Source organism: Malaclemys terrapin, chromosome 6, assembly GCF_027887155.1.
Source record: "Malaclemys terrapin pileata isolate rMalTer1 chromosome 6, rMalTer1.hap1, whole genome shotgun sequence".
Classification (NCBI taxonomy): domain Eukaryota; kingdom Metazoa; phylum Chordata; order Testudines; family Emydidae; genus Malaclemys; species Malaclemys terrapin.
Window position 1 is genome coordinate 89,807,355 of NC_071510.1, and position 20,150 is coordinate 89,827,504.

The following is a 20,150-nucleotide window of genomic DNA, read 5'->3' on the forward strand; positions in this document are numbered from 1 at the left end:
TTAAATGGACTGTAGAAGAACTTAGTGCCAGACTATTAGCACTTAGAATGCTGGCCTGCACGATTGTGCACTTATTTAGAATATTACTTTTTAGACTAAGGCAGTCTACTGGAGAAACCCCAGTATTTTGTGATTCTTTGAAAATAAGACATTATTTGCCATGTAAATCGTAAATCAAATTTTAGCCATATATCAGAACATTATCTATTTGTGAATCATAGGGTTCAGCTGCAGAATAGGTCGTTCCCACAGGAAGTTTTAAGGAAAGGCGTGGCACCACAAACACTAAGACCAGTACACACTACAGTTTACGTCAGCATAAGTTATGTCACTCAGTGTGAATAAGCCACACCACCACCCCCAAGCAACGTAAGTTACAGACCTAAGCACTGGTGAGGACAGCGCTAGGTTGACGGGAGAGCTTCTCCCCCGGACATAGCTACTGCTGCTTGCTGTTGGGATTGGAGTAATTAAGTCTTTGCCATCGCCTTAGAGCATCTGCACTAGCAGTGGTGCAGCTGCACTGCTGTAAGCTCTGTTGTGTGGCCATAGCCTCAGTTTGAGAACCATGATGATCCACTTTGAATAATACAGGGCATTTTGCCCCTATGATTTTTTTAAATAGCTCTGAATATCAGGAGGATAAAGGAAAAATATGTAGAGTTCCTTTGGACAAGTCTGAGAAAGACCACCCAGAGCATCGGCCCTTCGTTGCCTGGCAAAGAATCACATAATCTTCTTGTTCTATCTGGAGGCAAGGCAATATATGCTTAGAAACCCCCTCAGCAATAGCAGAGGTTGTGTATATTCTATTCTGACTGATCCACTTTTTAGCTGCATAACCAAGCCTAATGTAAGATTGAGCTCTCCTCTTGTACAGACCATCTAAATGGAGGAGAGGCGTTTTTTGACCAGCCGAGAAGCTGGACCACCTTTGAGTGGGCAGAAAACTTGGGTCTCCCCTTGTCATTTCATAAGCAACATGGCTATAGTGCCGTTGGTCATAACTGCCTGTGGTTGGCACAGCTTTAATAAACCTACAGAGATAACAGAATTGTATTTTCAAGGTAGGGACAAAGTTGAAGATCAGGTGTTTACAGGTATAAAAAATAACCATCCAGAGCTTAGAATATTGTTTGTAGCTCTTCATTTGGATTTGGTTTATTACAGCTGATTTGTAAAATATTACTCTGCCGTACAACTCCTTTCATTAGAAAAGTTCTAAAACATCAAGGTGCTCATTTCTAAAAAGTTTGAAGCAGCATTCACAGCAAAACCACACTGTATCACTCAGTCACCTTGACCTCTATGGCTACATGTAACTACAACAAACATTAAAAAAATAGAATCAGCAGCACTAAACTGAACTGCTCCTGGTGATATACTTCAGTAGTCTCATTTAGATCAGCTCCGTGTAGCTCAAAAGCTTGCTTCTTTCACCAACAGAAGTTGGTCCAATAAAAGATATTACTTCAACCACCTTTTCTCTCTAATACCTTGGGACCAACACTGCTACAACTACACCGCAAACACCTGTTTATTTGGTAATTCAGAAGTGGAGGAGGCTTTCGGATGTTAAGAAAGCTGCAAATAGCCTATTGTTCTAATGAGCTAGAGTTTAATTTCCACAGCTGCTAAAGAGGCCACAAGCAAAATAAATTCATGTATGATAGAGAAACAAAGTGTGCAACTTAAATGAACCCAGCAAATATACCTCTGCAGTAGTAGTACTGACACAATGTGCTACTACTCTCCATATTCCCCCTCCCCACCACAACACAGGTATGTAAGAGACTTTGTCATTGCTCTGTAGGGTTGAACTTCAGAGAATTCCACATATATACTGACATGAAAATGAATTAAGAAATATCTGAAATGTAAGAAGGGGGACAAAATAAAAGAGGAGAGACTTCCATATTAAATAAGATTTTTCACACAAGGGATGGAGAAAATAAGTTAACACAACCATGTCAGGATTATAAGCATAATGAAATATTTTCTTAATGAGACAACTTGTATTATTTCATTTGGAGTTTAGTATGGCTGAAACGAAACATCATAATTTGCAGCTGACGCCAACTGGCAGGAGACAGACAAATGTTCATGGGGTTTTTTGTTTCGTTAAAAGTACTTCTGTCTTAAATTATGAAGAAAATGAATAGGAGGCCTTTGGCTCATAAAGTACAACTTTTTGCCGACATTACCCTGAATCCTTAACTCTAAACAGATTGATTCTTGCAACCTTTACAATTCAAAGAGAGATACACAAAAGTACAGTTTTCCTAACTGAAATCTGTATTTTATAAATTGGCATCAGTAGGATATTATCTCTGGCAATTTAAATACAAACTGACCACAATACCGGATGTCCCCTTTGAGTAACTCCTCCATCTCAGTATTAAAAGGATACACTCAAACTCTCAATAGTTCAGTGGTTTCATCCTTTAATACATAATAAAATTTACTTGTATAGCACAAAAATCTGAAAGTGCTTTATAAAAATTTATTAAATAAGTCTCAGCATGCACGCAAGACAGCTATGAGTTACATATGATCACTTTAGCACCACTGAAATGCAATTATCTCTGGGGTGGAATACAGCCATCTATTTAAAATAGCAACTATATAGCAGTTTTGGGCAGGAAATGAAAAATACCCTATCCAAATAAAACTACATGGAGATTTCGATAAAGTTTAATTAACCAAGCTGTAATTTATCTGAAATACAAAATCATCTTTTTCTCTTCAGCTTCAAATATGACTCTCATCACTGTGGTATTTGAGCAACAGAAACAGAGAAAGATGGAGTCCAACAGCTCCCCATTAGGAATCCTACTACCCTCCCACTGGTCATCTGCTGGAGGTACCTGAAGAGGAAAGAGGGTAGGCATCTCTACAGAGGATTACCCCAAAACTCTTGGGGGAGGGGGGAACCGCTTCCCCTAATCTAACATTTGTCCAAACCCAGATTATAGTTCTTTGACTTTCATGGCTGGATTTATGCAAGTGATCTACATGCTGAGAAAGGTATTTTGCACTAGGATTCCCCATCTGGTAATGTGTCCTTCTCTCTTACCCCTGTAAACAGAATCTCCGTGAAAAGCATCAGTTCCAGGCATCTCTCTTCTCTACTTGAGGTCAACTTTGATTTAAATTTTGTCTTGAAAGCTGTAGCCAGCCATTGTCAAGATTATTTTTTAAATTTAAGGCTACAATTAGGAATGCAATTGCTTAAAAGAAAATAAAGGGTGGAGGCTGGATGCCTCAGGGGACGACTGGTAATGAAACACAGAGCCTTACACCCCTGGGTTGCTAGTTCAAATCTAGCCCTGAAAATTACTAATAGCTAAACAGCTGTTAGTGAAATGAGCATTGTTGTTACTGTGTAGCCTTCAATGCACAAGTATCCCCATCACAGAAACCAGTAACATAATTGACATGCTTGTTTGCTAACTCAAGAGAGGCTAAGGAGACTGAACTAGCCTTTCATCCCTAGAGATCATCCTTTCATAGCAAGGTTGAGTCATGTTGATGGAAAAACACTGCTGCTCCTGTGCTTTTCCAGTTCTTTAGATAAACAGGACTTCAATTACCAGGACTGTTAAAGGAGCACCTTTTAAGAGTATTAAATTAATATAAAAGCTCTAAAAAATTCTAATCTCATTATTTTGAGCTTTTAAACTATATAGGCAATCCAATAAATGCTCATGCCTCCCCTTTCAAACACTGAAGTTGATCACTCATTCTCAAGATCAAGATCTTGCACGCGCACACACATACACACTAATAAACTCATGCCAGATGGGTCCATGTTGCCTAGAAGGAATTAAGAAGCAAAGCAGATTACCAGATAGCATTGTTTAAACAGACAAACTACGGTATATCATTTGGTGGTGCTTCTCTACAGCATAAAGCCCTACAGAATTTGTAATTAGGTCTTTAAATTATCTTCCATCACATAATGATTCTTCAAGAAAGTATCTCGAGTACAAAAAGATCATATAGGGAAATGCCCATAAGCACTGATCACAGTTGGAAGTATATGAGGAAGAATCAGAGTTAAGGTTGACTTTGTAACCTTAACGCTGCACATTTTGTAACTTTTGATTGCTTCGTTTCTCAACCAGTGTTAAACAATTGCTACTGTTTTATTTGCATGGTGTAGTTTTTACTATTGCAATTTTTTTTTTATAATTCTGAGTGAAGTTTGTGCTTCTGTTTGTATTATAAAACCACCCAAAATGGTATAAAGGACTGCAGTCACACCTAAGATGTTTCTACCAGTTTGAGAGAGATGTCTTATTCCTATATTGGGCAATGCCAGTAGAGACTACACAATCAATGGAAATTTGTTGTGACAGGTTTGCCCCTGAGATGTCACCTGGAACTGGGGTACCTCTGAGCCCGCTGACTCACCAACCTGGACTCCCTCTCAGCACTGTGCTGCTTTGACAGGTTATAGACCGCTGCCAGTCCTACACTCCCACCAGCATTCACACAGGCAGGGACACACCCAGCTGCAGGTGCATGCAGGCTTTGGGATGAGCCAACAATCGAGAGGCTACAGCCAAGATAACCCCCAGCTCCCCAGCCTAAGACCACAGAGCTGTACCATCCTGCCCTGGTCAAAACCCCGACCAGTATGAATTTATTATTCAGTTCACTTCTCCCTCAATATGGAGAGGAATATACACAATACACTTGTGTTAACCAAGCTAAGATTTTCCCCAGACATTTCAGTCAAAGGCATACTGATTTAGATTAAAACATAAAACAAGTTTATTAAACTACAAAACATATAATAACTTAAAATCTAAGTGATAGCAAACAGATCAAAGCAGATTACCTAGTAAACAAACAAAACCGCAAACTAAGCCTAAAATACTAAAAAGATTGGATATGAATTAGCAATTTCTCACCCTGATTGATAATACAAGCAGGCTTGCAGATTCTCAAAGCACAAGCTGCACTTGCTTTGCAGCTTGGGATCCCCATCCCAAGTCTTTTTCTTTCGGAGCATCTCTCAGGTGTTGAGTGGTGGGGCAGTGAAGAACCACCGATGATGTCACTCCCTACCTTATATAGCTTTTCCATATGGCGGGAACCCTTTCTTTTAAACTTGGTTCCCAGACCAGTTTGTGGAAAAATACAAGTACACAAAATGGAGATCAGTGTCATGTGGTCTGATCATACTTTCCTGAGCCACAGCAGCCATTACTTACAGGCTGTCTGAAATACAGATACATAGTCAATATTCATAACTTCAGATTCAAAAATGATACATGCACAGAAAGAAGATAATCGTATTCAGCAAATCATAACTTTTCCAATGACATCTTACATGACCCATCTTATACAAAATGCATCATCATTATGCCATAATCATATCATAATATTACTATGACAAATATGGGATGTAGTGTCACACTTGTAAATTGGAAGACAAACAAAAAACAAGACAGAAAAATGGTGGAGAAAGGAATACAATACACAAGCAATGTAGTCAGGATGATTGGAACAAGTATTGTTGTTATTAATTCCAGTTCTTAATTGGGCAATGGGGTGGAGGAACATGTACACACATTTCTTGCCATTGCCTATTTTTTTTGTCCATTTTCTTTTCAACCTTTCCATTTTAAGATGGGATGTTGGGCCCCATTCTGGCTGTTTTGCCAAAGCAACCATAAAGCTAGCTGAACCAGCCCTCTGAGAATTGCCCTTGTCAAGGGAAATCCACACATGGAGTAAAGCAAACAAAGCCTGCTCCTCAATCCAGTCCATGCTCAGGACGTGTTTCCAGGGGTGAAATGAATATGACTCTGGCATCCTTGTGCTCCAGTACAGTGTTTCCCAACCAGTGTGCCATCGGGAATGAACAGGTTTGCCCCAGAATTTTGGAAAAGTCACTTATTTTAATTAGCGTCAAAATCAAATTGCACTTCGTACTGTTGCTCTTCAGGTATACGTGTGTGAGACAGAGATTACACACACTACGCTCATATGACCGTGTCGTTCACGTGGTAGTCGTGTTTTCCTATCAACCATTTTGAATTGAAGACTTAAAAATGGACAAATATTTGAAGAAAACAGATCCTGGCATCTTCACAAGAAAGTCCAAGTGGTGCAGCAACGCTACTGTGAGAGTTATTGGCAATTTGGATTTTCATTGACAGGTAAACCATCTTGCCCTCTTCAACAATGTTGTGTGTGGAGAGAAACTCTCAAACCATCATCAGTGGTGCCAAGTTAAAACGACACTTTGCAACCAAACATCCATCCCATGCCAATAAGGGCAAATATTTTTTTGAGAGTTTGATGGATCAAAATGAAAAATAAATGCAAATGATGAAAGGCTGTGTAACAGTTTCTGATAAACCACTGGAAGAAAGCTACTTCGTCGCTGAGCTTGTAGCAAAGGCGAAAAAACCACACACAGTCACAGAAACATTAATTTTACCAGCGTGCAAGAAACGATGAGAGTAATAATGTTAGGTGCAAATGAAAATTCAAAAGTTCCCCTTTCAGATAATATGATAAGTCACCGCATTGAAAATGTCAGCTATGTTCAGAGGAAAAAAACCTCAAATAAAGTGGAAAATTTACACTGCAGCTTGATGAATCAACAGATATCAGTGTTCATGCCCAACTGGAAGTTAAGTTTTATTCAAGCCTGACTTACATCAAAAACAGAGAGCATCTGAGATTGTGGAGCAAGAGCTCTGAGTTGCACTGTCAGCATTTCCTGTCAAGATTTAATGACTCTGCATATCAAGGCAAGCTCAAATTTATCATTAAGAGTAAATTTTGTTTTAATAATTTTAGTGTGGGGTGGGAGTGCACCACACAAATCTTTTATTGAAGTAAGTGTGCCTTAAACCAGAAAAGGTAGGGAAACACTGATCTAGCGACCCACAGCTGCTGGAACAAATCCTTTCGACACACAAGTAACCAAGCTTAAGTGAGAACATCCCTAAGGATGCTTCATTGTGTGACTGGACTGGGTTTTGTTGGCCCCCAGATCAGCAGAAGAGTACAAGGGTAGCTCTAAGGCACATTTACCCAGCCATGTTCTAGTCTTGCCCTGAGCTCAGTTCTAGGTCTCCACATTTTACTAAAATGAAAGGCAAGCTCTACTTCAAGCTGTCAGAGCTGTTGTGTAATGGTGTTTGTGTCATCTAGCTGTTAAGCACTGGATGAAGGCAATTATGCTAACTTTATGCAGTTATAGTTATGACTAATGATTAGATATACATGTATACACAGCATAAAACACCATACACATTTCAGCAAAACTGGCAGCCTCTGCTAAATTACCTCAAACCTCACAGAGCGATCAGTTGGGTGACCATTGGGAAAGTTTGCATTCCAACTGTCTTAGTGTACTATGCCCATTGTGAGCACAAATATCTAAAGTGAACAGAACAAATAGATGCCTTCATTATAGGTGCTGGAACTAGGGATGCTGGGGGTGCTGCCACACCCCCTGTCTTGAAGTAGTTTCCAAGTATTCAAGCTTTACAGTTTGGTTCAATGTCTCTCAGCACCCCCACAATAAAAATTGTTCCAACACCCCTATCATTAACTTCTGTAAGGTAAGCCATACCAGAGAGCCACTGCACTGAGGATATCACAGTAAGAATGTTACTGAAAGATAAAATCCACATACAGAACTGTATACGTTTTTCTATTGAGCATAAAACTATAATTCAATTACAGTGTTGAATTTGGCCTACAGACTAGGCTGAGATCATAACAGTGAGAACAGAACTTAAATGTTCTATTTATATACCTCTAGAAGAAACCCCCTGAAGCCTGACTTGAAATGTGCATTAAAAATCCAAGTATGCCCTGTTATTCTCAACATATTAAAAAAACCAAGAGAATGAGTTGCCACATTTGGAACACAATGAAAATCCAGTTTCAATAATTCCGTTTTTCAGACAAGAATTTTCTTGTAAATATTAAATTATTTCAAGTCTTTTCTGTGCACAATTGAAGGGCAAGTGTTATTAGATGGAGTTAATTTCAGATTACTGATTGCCTTGCCTGCTGCCTGAAAGAAATTAATTTTATCAGGGGTGACACCTTACACAAATGCCACACTGACAGAGCTTGAATGAAATTAGACTGCCTCAGTAGGCATTACTTATAAAAGCCATAATAACTAATTACGTGTGAAGTGCAAACGTATTGTATTTCATGGCATTTAAAGAACCATCTTGTGAAACTTTTGATGCAAGTATTGCTCTTTGTTAAACCTCAGACCTTTAACAGATTTTAGAAGAAAAAATTCCTTCTGCCCATCTGAAAAGACCTCACAACAAACAAACGTAGGTATAACAAACTACAACCTCTATGCTTGTAATGTATTTTTCCTTGCACACTTCCATACCCCAAATTGTTATTTTGCACAGACTGTATTAAAGGGACTTTTATGTGCTAACGGCCAAAGTATAAAAACCAAAGATTCTCTCTGGTGTACTGCCATCATCTGAAGACAGGTGTTCTGAATGAAGAATTGCAAACTGTGTTACCAAACCACATGCACTTCAGCAAATTTGATAGTGTTTGATTGCTTGCTTTATGGGACGGGGGGAGACTTTCAAAAGACTCAACATTTCTAATGTTCCTCTTAGAAATGGTCCCTGCTAATAGCAATTCATTGACATATGTAAAATGAGTTGGCTCTAAGAGCAACTTAGTTGCCTAGAAAACAAAAATTATAAAAGCTACAATCACAAATGGCACTAATTGGCATCCCTATAAGCAATTTCTGCAGAAGGATCAAATATGAAGACTAAATTATCCTCCCACCTTAGAGCTGATCTTTACAGAACAGGTTTGGTAGCTGAGTGATGAAATTTGTCCAAGACAGCTGTCCAAGGCCTTGTCTACATAGAGAAACTGAAGTAGTTTCCAAACACAACTTTAGATAAAACACTGTACCATTTTGTTTAGACTAGGCCTGAATTGCATCTATTTGGCACAAAAAAATAGGGTTACAATCACTAAGGTGGTCAATATGACAATTTTTCCACCACTAAGCTCACAAGAAATTTTGTTTATTTTTAAAAAACAAAAAATGCCTTAACAGAAGAGCTAAAGAAATGCAAGGAATCAGAGGTACTCTTTCAAGGTGAAAGGGGCCAAGACCATACAATGCAACTTAATAAACTTAATTCATCATGCTATTTGACTGGAAACCCATTAAATTGTGGGTTTTTTTAATTATTGGTGTTATTTATCTGGAACAGACCATCAGGAGTCGTATTGACTGAATTATCAAACTATACATAAATATGAAACATGTAATGTGTCAGATGGTAGTAAAAGAGATAAATTCATGAATTGTAATGATCTCACATAAAAATAAGGCATTTTTAGAAAAGAAATTATAGCTATTACAGATAAGACAAGACTCCAACAATGCTTCCAATCTGTCAGATGACAGGATAGTACTGTCAGCAAAAAAATTTTAAATGAGGGGGGAAAGCTAATGTCTCCTGTGTTCATTTGTCAGGGGGATTATATCTGATTTGGCAGCAGGTTGCTACACAGCAGGATGTTTCTCCCAGGGTTATACATATTGCTTTTTGTTTAGTTTTCACTGTTCAAAAAATAAGAGGAATAATTTAAAAAACATATAAATAAAAGTAAATAATAACAGATTTCACTGTATAACTCTGTACACACAAACATGTCCAAACTTTTGGTTTCTTCCAAAAACTGATATCCAAGATCATTATGAAGCTTTAAGCTGGAAAAGACATTGTGACTACTAACAAAAGAAGATAAGGAAAATTGGGGAAGCCTCTCCCCAAATTTATCCTCCAAGCCTTTGCTTTCCACAGAGAAGTGTAAACTCACTTTGTACCAATGGGGTCAATTTTTAGAATCATATGGTCAAGACTGACCAGTCTCAAACACCATCACTATCCCCTCTAAAATATCTTCAATATGAAACAAAACAACAAATATTCACATTTTCAAAACTAGGACCTGCTAGGGTATACCTGTAGTCATTTATCTGGCATCCACAGTAAATTTACAATTTATTTTTTCTTTGTGGGTTTGGTCTTCCTTGAAGTACTTCCTTGTATGAAAACACCTTGGGAGCACTGTACATATTGGACTGAGGCTTGGATTCATTCGAGTAACTGCCTAAAAACCTTAAAAATCATCTGCGTATTGTCTATATCTGCCCTTCTGAAGTCTAAATACAAGTGAAAAAGTCAGGAGTTTGTTTAAAAATTAATCAAAATGAAATTGTAAGAAATATTTAAGATCCCATATCAACAGAAAAATTCCTACACTTAAAAAATGAATGTATTTGAAAACAATACATTGTAAAACTGACTAATGACTGGGACACCCATTTGGAGTTACTGTAATTTACAAATTAGGGAGTAGGTGAACAAACATAATGAAAAAGCAAGGATAAGGCATTACCAAATAGACATAAATTGCTAAGAAAGTGAATTGTCTAGTTTAAATTATTCATCATCATAATTCATAATTTCAAGTAAATGTTCAGTGGTGTATTTTGTAATAGTGACATGTTAATATGAGACTTCAAAGTTCCCTCAGATTTGATAAAAGAAATAGGATGTCACTACAATTTTGGGGTCCTAATTTTTTTTAATGATTTGCTAGGCCCAATAGTCAACTCAATGACATTCCTCTGTTTGGATGTAATGTGATAACTTTTGAACACCACAGCCAATCAATTCCAAAATTTCAGGAATGTTCTCGGCATTAACAGACAGAACCCTGTTGATTTTGGTGAAAATCAGAAAATCAAAAGGGGGAAAATGGGGAACACACTGCCCCTGGAATGTGGTTAGCAGACCCATCAGCTATAATCGGGTCTGCAATCGTTTATAGATCAGAAATCCAGTTGATGGAGCCATTAACATCATGCCTGATCTCACCTCTCCCCTTTCCCCAGTTGAATTTATAAAAGCTGTCATACAGAAGGACTTATCTCCCAGACAGAAAGGAAAGAAACAAGAATGGTGGTGGGCAGGAAATGGAGGGACCCCACAGAGCCCCTGGCACTGGGGAAGGGGGGCCACACAGATCCCCTGGCACAGTGAGCAATTAGTTTAAAAGTTACTCTTTGCTCTCCCTGCAGCGAGACACTTAACTGTGGGATGCATCCTCAGCCAGTGGGGGAGACAGAGGGAGAGCAGAGTAAAGGAGGCACTTCACTGCTTCCTCCCTCCTAACTCATTGCCTCCCCAAAGCTTGCTCCATACTGGGATAGAGAAAAGAGGACACAAGCCATCCATCTGACCTTCCAGATTGGAAGAATGAAAGGTACTTTAGAGGGGCGAGAAAAAGGAGAGAGACACAGCCCCCAGCATGGGGAACATGACTGGGGACCTTGGCATGGAAGGGAGGAATGGGGCATACAGAGCAACAGGCATGAAGGAAAAGTGGGGGGAGCAGATGTTTACAAGGAGTCCCTGATATAGAGGGCGATGGGAGGGTTGCGCACAGTGGGGAGAATAGAGGGATACAAGGAGCCCCTGGTGTGTGCAATGTGTTCAGCCTAAAAAAGCACTTGTGTGTCCAGTTCTGATGCCCACAATTCAAGATGGATGTTGATAAATTGGAGAGATTCAGAGAAGAGCCACGAGAGTGACTGAAGGATTAGAAAATATGCCTTATAGTGATAGACTCAAGAAGCTCAGTCTATTTAGCTTAACAAATAGAGGGTTAAGGGGTGACTTCATACAGTCTGTAAGTACCTACATGGGAAACAAATATTTAATAATCAGCTCTTCAATCTAGCAGAGAATGGTATAATGTGATCCAATAGCTGGAAGTTGAAGCTAAGCAAATTCAGACTGGAAATAAGGTGTACATTTTGAACAGTAGGAGTAATTAGCCATTGGAACAACATACCAAGCTTTGTGGTGGATTCTTCATCAGTGAAGTGAAAGATCGGATTTTTTCTAAAAGATCTGCTCTAGACATTATTTTGGGGAAGTTCTATTGCCGGTGTTATACAGCAACATGTTTTACAGTAGATGATCACAATGGTCCCTTCTGCTCCTGCAAATCTATGAAGCAACACAGTTTATGACCTCCTAGGTGCAAATCATAAATATACACATTAGAGACATTCTACTGGAATTACAGATCTCTTTTTCCTTCCTTTACTTGATGAGGCATGGATGCCCAGTTTCCCCAGCAACTGTTAATGACATTACTCATACCTTAAATAGCAGGGAATATAACTTTCTACTCTGCTTTAAGTATTATGACATCAGCTGCTGCAGATGATGTCACATAAAACCCTGAACTCTGGTTTTGGGACATAAACAGCCTTTATATTAATCTTTAAAATGGTGGTAGTGCTACTTTTAATTCTACTGAAATTCTGTAAAATTGTAAATTAGACCCATAATTGGTGGTTTTATCTTTCTTTTAAAAAGAAGATACACTATGCTTGTTGTTAAAGTGTTAATTTTCCATATTGCATCCCTGTCCTCTGCTTCTTGGTTTGATGCAGGGGCTTCTTGGATTGCTCTAATTATCCTTGTGGCAGAAAAATCAGCTGAGTCAGGCAGAGCTCCAGCTTGTTAATCGTATCTATTATCGTAGTGTCTAGGGATCAACCAAGATTGGGATCCCATTGTGCCAGGTACTGTACAAACACAGGAGCAGTTGTCAGTCCATGCCCCAAGGAACTTTAAATCTAAGTGGTCAAGACAAAGTGTAGGGGAAAGTGATTCAACATAGAAGCAGAGCTATCGATATGATGGCAGAAAATTTAATATTAGCTTCATGACTGTGAGATGGGATGGGGGCTAAAAGGGGATTAGCTAAATGGAAAAACAAGGAAAGGGAGGTAATGGGAACAAACTGGATGAGAAGAAGGAGTGGAGGATGGTATTAGGGGCTAGTGTGGAATGAAGCTGAGGGGACGAGACCCTTGGAGGATGGGGGGGACGGGAAGACAACAAACAGCCAGTGAGTGCAGCACAGAGAAAATCTAGTAAAAACTGAAGAAATATGATCAGTCCATCCGGTCTTGGCTACTTCTTCTGTACAGTTTCTTTCCCAGATGCCATATGTTTAGGGAGAGGGGAAGAACAACATGGGTCCTAGTGGCGGGGGGTGTCTCCCCTGCATAGTTCTGGATCCAGGGAATGCTGGGGCGGTGCAGTGGTCCTAGCGGCTTTTTTTGGGCTTTCCCTGTGTAAGACACAAGACTTCCCCTCCTCCTCCCTTGTAAGGAGCCAGCTTTGGGGTGCTGGAGGGGAAAACTCCCAGAAGCTTGCTGCTGCTTCAACTGGGGACCTAGAAATCTGCCAGGTACTGGTCGACCCATAGCTACCACCAGTATAGGACTCACTCCTCACCCCCTGCAGCAGTAGCTCTCTACTCCCACACCAGACAAACATACTGGCCTGTTTGCCCAATTTTAAAATAATTCTGTACTTGCACAAGTTATAATGGTGATGAGAACCACCCTTTCGTCGGGTGCCATAGCCGATGTCACAATATTCCAACATTTTTCTGTTACTGATAACAATAAATTTCTTCTAATATATGCTTATCTGCTATATGCTGAATCAATATAAAAATCCAAATATCATGATTCTTTATATATAATCTATTCTCTTAACTGACAACAAGAATCCATTGCTAAAGTGAAATAAGTTACGGGAAACCGTCTCGCATACAGAAACAACCAAAACCCACACACAACTACTTCTTACTTTGATCATCAAGGGGGTTTGAAACTAGGGTCTTCAGTGCTAAAAGCATGAACTGATACTGTTTGAACTAAAGAAGAATACTAACTAAAGTTCCACCTTGTATTTAGCTGGGATGCCTTTAAGTCTCCCAAGCCTGAAGAAGAGCTCTGTGTAAACTTGAAAGCTTGTCTCTCTCGCCAACAGAAGTTAGTCCAATAAAAGATATTTCCTCATCCCCTCATCTGCTCTATTAGCTGACAGTTATAGTAGAGCTTTGCTCTTATGTAGATCAGCCAGTAGAGATGACCAAATACTCATACTCTTATTATTTATTAAATATAATAGAAACACATAAGCTCCAATTGAGACAGGGCTCAGTTGCGCTTGGTACTGTACATACATATAGTGAGAAAAGTCCCTGCTCCAAAGAGCTTACAATCTAAAGAGATAAGACAGACAGAACAATGAAGAAGGTAAGTAAGTTTGGATACATATTTTCCCCACCACTTTTCAGTATTAAGATAATCAATTTTTAGTCATCCAGCAATGGCCAAAAGAAACAGTTTTGGACGAGTCCCCTCCCCCAAATCTTGAATATCCAGGCTAATATTCATCAGTTTATAATTGAAATACTCACAAAACTTAGCTGAATAGTAATACCACCAATGCTGCAATCATTTCATTTGAGAGAGAATGTATTATTAATTAAGATAATTGCATCCTCTTAATATATTACAATTCATTTTAAAATGTTAGCATTGCCTTTATTATTAAAAGCCTACAAAGCTCCACAATCTCAACAAAAATCAGTTCAGCAGCATATTAACATGTTAAAACATTTAACACCTAGTTTGGGGGTTGTTTTTTGAAAGGGTGATGAATAGACTTTCTTTCCACACATCACACGATGGTCTCACTGATGTTCTATAGCAATGGTTCTCAAACTTTTTTTTTTCCACGGACCGCTTGATAATTGCTGAGGTTCTCGGCACACCATTTAATGATCTTTCCAAATGTTGTTAGTACCATTAGTTAACTATTGTAAAGCGCTTTGGATAAAAGCGCTATATAAAAAAAAATTAATTAATTAATGTTTTTTTGTTCTACAAACAAAAGCACACAACTCATATTTTAATACCAGTAGTCTTACCTTTCTAATGCGATGTATGTGCCCTCTCTCCCCTGCTGCAGCTGGGGCTGGGAAGGAGGGGGGTCTCCCCCTCCACAGCAGCCCCCGAGCTGGGGCTGGGAAGGAGTCGGGGGTGGAGTCTCTCCCTCTCTCCCCTGCTGGGGCTGGGAAGGAGGGGGGATCTCTCCCCCATTACATCAGCCACAGAGCTGAGGCTGGGAAGGAGGGCCGTCTCTCCCCTGCAGTCTCTCCCCTGCAGCCGCAGCCCTGAAGCTGGGGAAAGTCGCTTCTTTCTGGCAGCCGCAGAACTGCATGTCCCAAGTTCCTCCCACCCCCTCTTCTCATCTCACTGCTCCCTCCCACTTACCCCCTATTCCCCCCCCCCCCCAAGGCCACCACCTCACCTTACAAGTGCATCTTCTCCACGGTCCAGGCACCTAATTAGTGGAGCCACCCCTGCACGGCTCCACTAATTAAGTGGGTGGCCCTTCATTCTCTCGTGTGTGGCTGCCCAGGTGCACACCTTAGAGGGAACTATCTGCGGACCACCTGAAAGTGAGCTCGCGGACCACTGGTGGCCTGCAGACCACAATTTGAGAACCTCTGTTCTATAGCAAAGATTCTCAAACTTTTTTGGCTCAGGACCCATTTGTAAATCTTGATGGCTTGTCATGACCCAGTAAATCGTGTTAATGCAAAAAAATCTGTTTACTAAATAAATATTACACAATATATACATTAACTTAATAAGTACCAAATAAATGTATCATGTGTGCTATAATGGCAGCTCCTGCCCAATCCCTGGGCCCAGCTCCCCGCTCCGGACGTTGCAGCCTCTGGAGTCACAGTACAGCTCAAGTTTGGACCAGCCCCTCCGCTGGACCCAATCTGTATGATTCATAGATTCCAAGGCCTGAAGGGACCATTGTGGTCATCTAGCCTGATTTCCTGTATATCACAGGTCACAGAACTTCACCAAAATAATTCTTACAGCATGTCATTTGAAAATATCCAATCTTGATTTAAAAATTGTCAATGATGGAGAGGCATTGTGACTCGGTGCATCAGGTCACGGTGCCACTCACTTAAATTTGGCCTGGCCTGCTGTCATCTCTACAGAGGGGCAGCAGGGCCAAACCTGAGCAGCGTGCATCCCCATGCACCAGGTCGCCACGCCTGTAGTGGGGAGCCAAGCCCAGCCCAGCCAGCCCACCCCACTGGAACAGAGCTGCAGCAGCTGCCACTGCAGGGTGAGTGTGGGGTGGGCTCTGCAACTACCTCACTCCCTCCAAGAGCAGGACCTGACTTTCCCCTCCCCCCACATGACCCTTTAACACATTCTGGTGATCCAGTTTTGTGTCATGTCCCATAGGCAGAGAAACCCTGTTCTATAGTGATGTGCCTCACACAGTAAAAATAAAACTACTGAAAATACAGTCAGAACAGTTTATTTTTGATATCCATCAGGACAGATGACTTTTGAAAGAATGCATCCTCCTGTAGAAGTAAAAGTAATAATCTCTATAGTGCTATAGTATGCAAAACAATGAAAGACTAGTTTAACAGTATTATTTTTTGTTTAGCAACAACAGTACAAAATACAGACAACCAAGGCAGCTCCTAACACAGAGTTTTCACTGAACCAATGGTGAGGCATTTAATAAATCATAACGAGTTAAACACTGGTATATTACAGGACAACAGATGTAATTTGCATGACAGCAAGCCATAACTCGAAAAAGAATCAAAGCAATTACTATTTTCCTTTTTTTCTTCCCCTCATCCTCATCCCGACATAAGACTTATCACTACAGTAGAAATGATGAGTGAATGCATGTGGCTGCATGTGCCTGTTAGGGAGTCGGAGTACTGCCTTGTGGTTTGCTTTTAAGTGTGTAAATTACTAAGACTGAACATAATACCACTTCATACATATGATGTATTAATAAGTTTTTCCTGAATAATAACTAAAGTAACAAAAACTTTTTATTGCTATTTATATTTTATCAATTTCCTCCCGTTTCTCCCACCCCCCACTTCCTGTAGCTTAGTTTAAACCAAAGCCTAGAAAGCCAAAGGGGAGGGAGATATCAGAGGTGAGGAAGAAAGTGAGCTTTGAAAGGAAATATGAATCTCTGCTTTCTAAAACACAGCATGGGAAAGAATTGTGACTACAAATGAGTGCCCAAGGCGGAAGCAGAATCCTGATAATACTGATACAGGGCATGGTTATCAACACACCATTAAACATCAGACAAAGTCTGGTTTTATTTATGGCTGCTCTATTAGGTTCTCAACATGTTGCTCTGAGACAAGAAAGCATGTATGTGAAGTTGCAATCAGTGACTAGTGAGTGCGTCATGCGTCTGACGAAGTGGGTATTCACCTACGAAAGCTTATGCTCCAATACATCTGTTAGTCTTAAAGGTGCCACAGGACTCTGTTGCTTTTGGTGAGTGTTAGTAAAACAACACAACAGATACATGAAAAATACAGAAGAGGCCTGGGGAGTGTGGGTAGGGATAAGCCTTGTTGTTGTTTTTGTAACTCCCTCATTTCTCCATCACCCCAGTTGAAACTTCTCTCATTTTCATCACTTTCTCTGACATAATTATATTTCTGTGATCCTGTTAGACGGTCTTTTACTGTTCCTCAACTAATAAATACTGCAGTACAAAACAATCAAAAACATGTGCTTAAGTAAATTCAGTTATTTAAAGTATAGCAATGCACATGATTCAACACTTCACACAAACAACCATCTGAATTGTGATTTTTCTTTAATCATAGTATTACCCACAAAAACATAGCAGGATAAAGAAAAGCATCTTGAAGATGTTTTGTTTTGGTCACTCACCCACTAACCCCAGCTATATATATAATTTCTTACACATTGTTACTTGTGCATTCATACACTTAAAAACACTCAACAGTTCATACTGGGTTATTATTGCTGAAAGCCCTTTCATTCCCAACCAAAAGTGTATGTGCCACATTAAGGGCTCCTTCCTACTGACACAGCCAAAAGGATCACAGGGGAAAACAATGTACTCAGAGTCATTTTCCACACTGGAGAGACACAGCAGGCAGCAGAGCAATAAAGCGAGTGGCAGATTTATCTGCTTGCTTTATGTATCACACAGGGAAGGGGAACTGGTCTAGCAACGAGGCTAGAGTCGTTATAGCCAGCCAGCGAGCAGAGCAGAAGCACCCTATGCAACACTGCATTAGCCTCACACACAGCTTTACAACAAAACAGTATGCAGCTGTAAAGTTTTATGCCAAGGGGTCCTCCGCCCAAGCCGTGATCTGAAGTTTGAGGGAAATGTGTTGAGAAGTTACACCTTTTTGCCTGTTGTTGTTGTTGTTGTTTTAAGGAGTTTCACGGGTTATAAGAAGCTTTAACTCGTTCCATCGCCCCTGCCCAAACCTGTTTGTGGGATCCCCACTTCTTTGTGCTACAGCTGTTTCCAATACACCAAAGCCTATAAACTAGCAGGATCGCTGTATCCCTCTGTCTCTTTCTCACCCACGCACAACAATACCAAGCACTCAAGGTCTCTTTCAACATTCCAGTTTCTACACACACAGGAACTCGTGAGCCCCCAAACTCCCGTCTCCAACCACCAACTATGTCTATTTTGTGGCTAGAGTAAACCACATGCAGGGAAGCTTGCTGCGTAAGTCGCCCCCCACCCCCAGTTCTTCCCTGGTTTGCTAGTGGTGCAGCTAGGCTGCCCTCTGCCAGGACTGCAGACACATGCAATGAATGGAAACGATCCCAATTGTTTCCCAACTTACCCGCCTGCCCCTTGCAACTTCAGTGCTGCGGCTCTGCAGGCTCCCCAGGCTGGTAATCCCCGGTGCCAGGCGGCACGGAGGGCTGGGACTCCTCTCACTCCGGCTCCCCAGGCGCTGCCTTTCCCCCCCCCCCGGCGGCCGGGCTCCCCCGCCCCCCAGTCGCACCCGGACCATTCACTGAGGCACAGGGCTGGGAGCTTAGCGCGGACCCTGCTGCTTCCCTGCAGCGGGAGGGAGGGAAGAGGCTCTGCCCTGCCCAGGACCGGCCCACTTACACTGACGTCCCCCGCTCCGCCATCGCCTCCCCCAGCCAGGGCCAGACACAGGCGCGCCTGCCGGGCTGGGGAAGGGGCGGGGGGCGCAGACAGGATCAGGGAGGTGTAAGGGGCAAGGGTTTCCTTGGGGTAGAGGAAGCGATGGGGCGTATCACGGGGTAGGGGGCGTCTGGGGGCATAGGCGGGATGGGGGTGTCCTGAGCTAAAAGGGCTGAAATGGGGTGTGCGGTGACCTTGGTTAGAGAAGGTGTAATGACGGGGGTGTCCTAGTGTGGCACGGGGGGCTAGAGAGGGGACGGGAGTGGCCTGAGGTAGAGGGGGAAGGGTGCAGTGGGGGTGCCCTAGGGTAAAGGGGGTGCACTGGGGTAGAGAGGGTGTAGGGTGAAGTGGGGGGTAGAGAGGGGGTGTCCTAAAGCGGCAGAGGGGGAGTAGTGAGGGGATGGGGGTGTCCTGAGGTAGTGTGTACAATAGGGGGTGAAGGGGAGATGGGATACCCTAGGGTAAAGGGGGTGTAGTGGGGGGCGCTGAAAGGGTCAGGGGGTGTCCCAGGGTAAAGGGAGCCTGTCCAGAGGTAAAGGGGGTGTAGTGGGAGTATAAGGGGAATGGGGGTGTCCCAGGGCAAAGGGGGCATAGTAGGGGTAGGAAGGAGATGGGGGTGTCCCAGGGCAAAGGGGGCGTAGTGGGGGTGGGAGGGGGATGGGGTGTCCCGCAGAGGAAATGCAGGTTCATTGGGAGGCTCAGTACGGTGGTCTGGGGAGAGAACGACGTGGGATGCCCCAAGAGGAGCTTAAGTGTAGCGCTACCAGGAGTCCCTGGGGTCGCGGCGGGACGGCGGCGCACGGGGAGGAGCGAGCCTGGCAGACAGACACAATAAGGGTTCACAGATGGAGCCGAGAAAAAGGCTGCGCGCCGCGGGGTTTCGGGACTCCCAGGCTCGGCCTCGCCCACTCACTCACTAGCAACGTGCTGGCGAAGCGCTACAGCTGAAGAGAATCAGTCATGAGAGAGCTGCCTGGAGGGAGGAAACCTTCCTCCCAGAGACGGGACTTTCCGGAGAGTTCTCTCCCACCCCTCCTAATGCAATGGGAGGGGTTGCCTCCCTGCCAAATGCTGCTCAGAGAAGGGTGACAAATCCTAGGGGCCCAGACCTGGATGCTTACCTTGAAATAACACTGAAGGCATTAGTGTCCGACGCTCGGGCTACAGAGCACCCTCAGGCAGCAACACCAGAAG

General features: G+C 42.0%; 1 protein-coding gene across 4 annotated transcripts in view; it reads right to left on the minus strand.

Moving 5' to 3' along the window:
- The window catches only part of LHFPL2 (LHFPL tetraspan subfamily member 2), a 195,498-nt gene extending 176,748 nt beyond the window's left edge, over positions 1-18,750 (minus strand). For all 4 annotated transcript variants that reach the window (XM_054032652.1, XM_054032653.1, XM_054032649.1 and 1 more), the window contains exon 1: positions 18,643-18,750. The gene's annotated coding sequence lies outside the window, so the exon portion shown is untranslated. The remainder of the gene's footprint in view (positions 1-18,642) is intronic.
- Positions 18,751-20,150: the final 1,400 nt, after the last annotated feature.